This window comes from Macrotis lagotis, chromosome 6 (assembly GCF_037893015.1).
Source record: "Macrotis lagotis isolate mMagLag1 chromosome 6, bilby.v1.9.chrom.fasta, whole genome shotgun sequence".
Classification (NCBI taxonomy): domain Eukaryota; kingdom Metazoa; phylum Chordata; class Mammalia; order Peramelemorphia; family Peramelidae; genus Macrotis; species Macrotis lagotis.
Window position 1 is genome coordinate 120537636 of NC_133663.1, and position 6000 is coordinate 120543635.

The following is a 6000-nucleotide window of genomic DNA, read 5'->3' on the forward strand; positions in this document are numbered from 1 at the left end:
GAGTTTAATGTTAAAGACACCTTTTTGTTGTTTTGTTTTATATAAAGGGAATATAATGTCAGCATAGAAACCTTGTGTTTAATGTAGGTTGAATTTTAAAGAGGTCAAGATTGTGGATTTCTTCCTTCATGGTAATTGCAAACTCAGAGGGATAGTGAACAGGAAACTGCAAAGCATGTCCTGACCTTGGGATTCTTTCTGCTCGTATGGGAAACTCTGAAGAGCAATTGGGCAATTAAAAGTTGTGTAACCCACTATATGGTAAATTATTGATGATTAAAATGTTGATAAGTCTTTATCAGTTATGTGTTCTACCATTATAATTGATCTGTTGTGAAAATATAAGCCATTTGGAGCCAATGAAATGATATTGAAACCTGGAATTAATACCTGATTGCTAAGGAGGGGGAAATATCAAAAATCATGATCCTCCCCAAGCCACCCCCCCCCCCCCCAAAATCCCTGAAAATTTCTAAGCAATGTGTTTGGAACTTAGTGTAGATCTGTGGGTTTATGCATAATGTAATAAGGGAAAGACTGATTTGTAAAATCGAATTTTTTTTAGGTTGCTTTTTTTCAAGGCAAATGGGGTTAAGTGGCTTGCCCAAGGCCACACAGCTAGGTAATTATTAAGTGTCTGAAGCTGGGTTTGAACTCAGGTACTCCTGACTCCAGGGCCTGTGCTCTATCCACTTCGCCACCTAGCTGCCCCTAAAATCGAATTGTTAATGTGTTATTCTTATTACTGTTTTGTTACATTGGAATTAATAGCATATGTTGAAGATATAAAGTCCTCTGAAAGGTTCTAATAGTTTGAAGATTCTGAAAGTAAAGATTTCTATTTTTAGCATGGCTAATAGTTAAACAGGTTTAATGTAAAGTTGTTTTTATAGAAAATTTCCAATTTATTTCCAATGTTATTGTGGTTATATATCCCCAAACTGTGATTGCTTGCTGTAAAAAGCACCTGAGTAATATGAGAAAGATAAAAGTAATAGTGATAATTTGAGATTTTTCTGTGATAATCTCTGACTAATTGTGATGTGAGAAAGAGAATGATGGGGATGAAAACCAGCAAAGGACACCTGAGAATGAATTCTAGATGATGGGCAATCTTCTAGTTAAAGGAAGTGCTTATTCACTGTATATAATACAGTGAGCTATAGGTGGGGAGGGGCTGTCTCTTACTGAGGGCTGGCTTCCATAGGAGTGAGGACATAGATATCCCTGGAACTAAAGTGACCAAGAACAAGCATATATTCTTGTTCATTAGATGGATTAGTAGGCTCACCAGTGAACCCTGACCTAAACATCTGTGGAACTAGACGTGTATGGGAAACTTTCTGATAAGGAAATCACAGACTTGAAAGGATAAATATTACAAATTTAAACCATGGAAGCCATCCAGCTGGTCTCTATCTGATTATTATGTCTCAGATAAGTTTTGTTAATAAGAATCTGGATATTCAATAATAAATTTAAGAGATGGCTTTCACGACATGAAGTGTTGGAGGCTTTCATTACTTATTTTGTCCTGTCTCTTCAAACTGGCTCTCATTATTGTTCAGACATACACCTGATGTTTTGCAAGTGATAACTCGTGCCCAAACAGGACGATCTGGAGGGGAATTAGTCTTGAAAGGAAAGAAAATATCTGGACATTCTGTAGGGTGCAGAGTGGACTAAAAGACAACAGGTAAAGGGGATATGTGCAATGACACCGTAAAGGGGATATGTCCAATGACACCTTTTCCTAACCTGAATAACCTACCTTCTGCTCCTTCACAGTCTAAAGAAGAAAACATAACAAAGATAAGGGGCACATGAATATTGTGCAAAGGGCTGCTCAAAAAGCAGTGAATAGAAAAGAGGAGATTCCATGGGACATGAAAGAATTATTGTTCTCCTTTCCAATATTTGAGAGACTTGATCCAAAGAATTCAGGGAATGTTTTGAGAGAATACAATAATCTAGATTACAAACATTTAAGGAATTAAAATCAACAACAAGCATGTATAGCTATACTAACCCATGTGTTTTAACTAAGATAGAAACATTAGTTAGACAAATAATAGCCCAGAAGATTGGACTAGGAGAGCAAAAACTGCTCTTACACTAGGAGATTATTTAATATGGAAAACTGAATTTTTTGAGAATTGTATCATTCAAGCTAAAAGAAATGAAGCAGCAGGGTGAAGAATAGCATTTGAAATGCTCACTGGCTCTGCTCCATGGGCAGGAGTAGATAAACAAACTGGGTATAGCTTGCAAGCATACCAACAAATAGCCATTGCTGCAAAACAGGCGTGGTTGAAATTGTTTGAAAAGGAAGGTGGCAACGCTTAATTTACAAAAGTAAAACAAGGAGCTAATGAAGATTTTGCACATTTTCTTGTTAGGCTGCAACAGGTAGTTCAAAGGAGTGTTGTAATACATATTATAAGCAAGGTGAATGCAAGGATGTGACACTTATAGACATGATTGCCAGGTATAACTATGTAGCAACCTTGTCACACCAAACTAGTGTACTGACAACTTTTGGTAATAATAATGTACAGAAAAAGGCATGTTTCAGTTATGTGAAAAAAAGGACATTTTAAGAAAGGATTGCTTTAAAAGGAATGATTCAAAGACTGGATTCCATTTAACTGGCCCTAAATGTAATAAAGGAAAACATTGGGCATCTGAATGTAGGTCAAAAACAGACAAAGAGGGAAATCAGATTTTGGGAAACTGAAAGAAGGGTTCAGCCCAGGATCGTCAAAAGATGGGGGGGGGCAGTCCTATCTATGACTCCACCAAGGAGCATTACCAAGGAGAATTCACTTTTCCAGAACCAAGACTAAAAGTGTCCGATTTAAAACATGCCACAAGAGGGAGCTCTGCAGCATGTTTTACTTTAACAGAGACAATGGGTATTGAGTGTATAGCTACAGGTTATACAGTGCCGCAAGGAACTACAAGTTTAATCATGGGATGTATTCAGTTTCCCACTGCTGGGTTGTTAGTCAACCAGGGAATTACTGATGAGGATTTTTAGGGGAAATTCAATTATGATACATTTGGGTTGGAATACTCCTAAATATGAAATACAAAGTGGACAAAAATTAGACTAATTGTTCCTACTGCCTTATAAGAAGGGGAAAACAGGAGAAAAAATTATGGGAGTTCAAGGATTTGGAAGAACTGGGGTTTATTGAAGTCAAGAAATAAAGGAGATAAGACCCATGATGGAAATAAAAATAGAAGGGAAAATATTTATGGGTCTTATAGATATAGGAGCTGATAGATGAGTTATATGAACATAACAGTGGCCAAAAAATTGGGGGATTGCTCAGGGTCCTCCAATAACGGGGGTAGGTAATGTACAAGTAACAGTGGTGAGCTCAAGTTATATATATTGGGAATAGGATGAAGATATAGTTAAACCATATATATTGAATACACTGCCTATTAATTTATGGGGAAGAGATAACTTGAAAGATATGCAGGTGAAGATTGGTAATGAGGAAGAGAAGGTTTTTTCATAGGAGCCATTGTTGAGGATGTAATAAAAAGAGGATATAGAGTTGAGAAAATATGTTGGAAAACAAAAGAACTGATTTGGGTTGAACAGTGGCTCCTCTCAAAAGACAAATTAATGGCTCTAAAACAGTTAGTTAATGACAGAAAAAGGTCACATAGAGGAGACCAATAGCCCTTGGAATTCTCCTATTTTTGTGATAAAAAAGAAATCAGGAAAATGGAGACTGCTGACAGATTTAAGGGAAGTAAATAATAGAATGGAAACAATAGGGGCTTCACAACCAGGATTACTGACTCCTTCTATGATTCCTAAGAACTGGACATTATGGGTAATAGATTTAAAAGATTGTTTTTTATACTATTCCTTTAATAGAAAAGGATAGGAAATTTTTTTGCATTCTCCATACCTGGTATAAATCTCAGAGAAACATATGAAAGATGTAATTGGAAAGTTTTACCACAGAGTATGAAGAATAGTCCTACTATGTATCAAACTATGTGTCCAAGGCATTGAAAACAATTAGACAAACATATAAAGAAACATACTTAATATATTTTATGGATGATATTTTATGTGCATTTCAGGATGAAATAGTGAATTGATAATTACTAATTCCTAATTAATAATTACCAAATTATTAATGTAAGGCCTCTTCAATATGTATGAAGGCCATAATTGAGGCAATAACCGGTATATGAACTCACCATTTGGAGTATGCCTTATGTGATTTGGCTGTATTTCTGACATCCCAGGAACTAGCCATCCCTGGGAAAGACAAAACGGGATTGGGAGGAACTGGCTATTCTCCCAATGCTGATATTTAATAAAAATAAACCTTACAGCCCCATAATGGCATTTCCTTAAAAAATAACATATTAATTCAGCCTATACCTGAAGGCAAAAGGGAATTGGATCCCTTTCAACTTAGATGGCTCTGAGCCTTCTTTGTCCTCAAAGGTATAAAAGTTGTAAGCCCCTCCTCCTCATTGGAATCTCACCCATGGAGGAGATGTCCTGCCTGTGGTCTCCCATTCGGACCTCGAGGGTTGATGAAAACTGGGGTTCCCCGACCTCACATCTCGAGACTTGGTGCTCCCCGAATTAGTGATGTTTTCTTTATCTTTCTCTTCTATTTTGATTACAGTATTAATAATCCTTTGTCTTTTATGTATTATCTGCTGTATTGGATGCTACTGTAAGCAATCTATTCCTTGTATTGTATAATGAAAATACTTTCATTTTTAACTGCGTGAGAGCGTCATTTGCAGGAACGAATCTGAACCTCATTAAAATCACAAAACATAAACTGGTGTCACGAACAGGATTCGTTGTGCAAATGCCTCTCTTTTAGAAAAGTACAGAAACCCCCGTCCCTGTCGAAGTACCAGGGTGGGAGGATGCCCCATTCTCTTCTTTAGCAAAGGTTTAGGCACAAAATACGGGATCTTGTGAGGATTTGGGTAGCCGAGTAAGAAATGGCAAGCCACCCCAATTAACAGAATGTCAAATATTCCTGTGGAAAAAGGGAAAGAGATGACAGGTATATGTAGGAGAGGCTGGGCTTTATTAACAGCATATCGTAAAGTATGCCAAGAGCTAGATAGAAAGGAAGAAGAAAAAGTACAGCTGGAGAAAGAAGTAGCTGAGCTGCAAGGGCGAATGTCTATGTCACAGTGTCAAAATTTTATTCTGGGAGATCAGGTCAGGAATTATCAGAATCTTGCAAAAAAAGCAGCGGTGCGAGTGGCACAATATAAATATAGGAATAGGAGAGGAAAGGTTAATAAAAAGAAGGTTCATGCTGTAATTGCTTCTGCTAATATGGATTGGGATCCTGATAACTGGGATGGTGATATTTGGGATGAAGATGAGGAAAGATGGGACGAAATAATTGAAGGAGATATACCTGATGTAAGAGAAGAAGTAAGACCCATTGTTAGGAGAAGAAATGAGAAAGAGGGAAATAACCCCCCCCCCCCAATTTACTGAGATCACTGAAGATTATTCACAACAAGAAATAACAGATTTGTTAAGTAGGCTTTTGCAGAGGCCAGGCAAATCTGCTATCTCTTGGCTTGTGAGACTGAGTGATGGAGAGGCAGGAGGAGTTTGGTTGGATTCCAAAGATTGACTTAAATTTTTAAGTTTGACTTCTAATCCTTTTGTTTAGCAGGCAATAAGAGATCATAGCCAAACTGCTGTAGGACAGCAGGGAGCTGGTACTAATATGTTGCCATTAGTGACTTCTGGACTAAATACTCAATACCCTGATACTTCCATGTGGCTAAATCCATTGAAGGATGGAATACAGAGATTGAAAGAGGAAGTTATGAAAACACTTGTTTTGGTGGGGGAAGCAGATGTTATACAGACATCCCTGTTCCCTGTTATTTCCATACATAGAGCCCCCATAGTGAAAACTGCTCCTCCTGCTTATAAACATCTTATTTTAACTCTGTTGGTAGCCTCAAATG

At 37.3% G+C, this 6000-nt stretch overlaps 1 pseudogene; it reads right to left on the minus strand.

Annotated features, from left to right (window-relative positions):
- LOC141492210 (interleukin-15 receptor subunit alpha-like) overlaps nucleotides 1-4558 on the minus strand; it is an 87946-nt pseudogene extending 83388 nt beyond the window's left edge.
- Between the last annotated feature and the right edge of the window lie 1442 nt (nucleotides 4559-6000).